We start from the raw sequence: 867 nt of genomic DNA, 5'->3' as shown, positions 1-867 counted from the left end.
CCTATGTGGGAGTATACGAGTATACGCACCCACTCCCCCCCCCCTTTCTGGAGAGGGGGATAGCTGAACTCGTCCTTCGACAAGCTGCCTACGTACCCCTTTCGAGGATCAAGCCATCTCGTAGTTCAGTTTCACGCCGCGAGCGTTTTTACTCGGCGGTTGTCGCCGCGCTGACCGCCTTGATCGAGATGATCGTGGCAGGGTCAGTGTTCTCTTCTGGATGTTCCGGTTGAAATGTAGTGTTGGCTTCGGCCTCACGTTGAGTTTCAACACCCGAAGCGTCTGCGTCGGCAGACGATATGAAATCGTCTTTTCTCGAAACGTTGTTGGTCGAAGATTTATCGATCTTCGTGCGTTTGCGATTTGCCGTTGCAGAGGTTTTCATCTGTCTTAACTTATGTTCTGCGAGGAAGCACAGTCGCGACTGTTTCTGACATCCCCAGATAGCTGCGAATCCGTTTGGGGTCGGGAATTTGACGCTCAGGTGGTACGTCGATGGAACGGCTTGCATAGCGTTGAGCCACGGGGAGAAAAACACGAGATGTCGAGTAAGAAGAGGAGTTCGAAGAAAGGGTCTTTGCCCGCGAATGTTTCTGAAGAGCTTCGAGTGCCGAAGATGGAATGAGTTCCTCATTCGGTAGACTCCACCGAGAATGAGGCATGGTGGATGGCGTGTTATGGTTCGATCACGCCTCCCTTAGAAAAATCGTTCCCGGTCATGAACCGTTGTCCGGTGGAGGCAGGCGCGCCGTGTAGGAGCACTAGCTGATTTCTCGAGGTCATGCGGTCGTTCTACCATATTTCGGACGCGGTGGAATTCAGGATTCCTTGTCAAGGAGAGTGCGCTAGTAGTCCCCCGGAGGGCGT

Source organism: Brassica oleracea, chromosome C3 (genome assembly GCF_000695525.1).
Source record: "Brassica oleracea var. oleracea cultivar TO1000 chromosome C3, BOL, whole genome shotgun sequence".
Lineage (NCBI taxonomy): Eukaryota > Viridiplantae > Streptophyta > Magnoliopsida > Brassicales > Brassicaceae > Brassica > Brassica oleracea.
Note: the sequence above shows the minus strand (reverse complement) of the source record.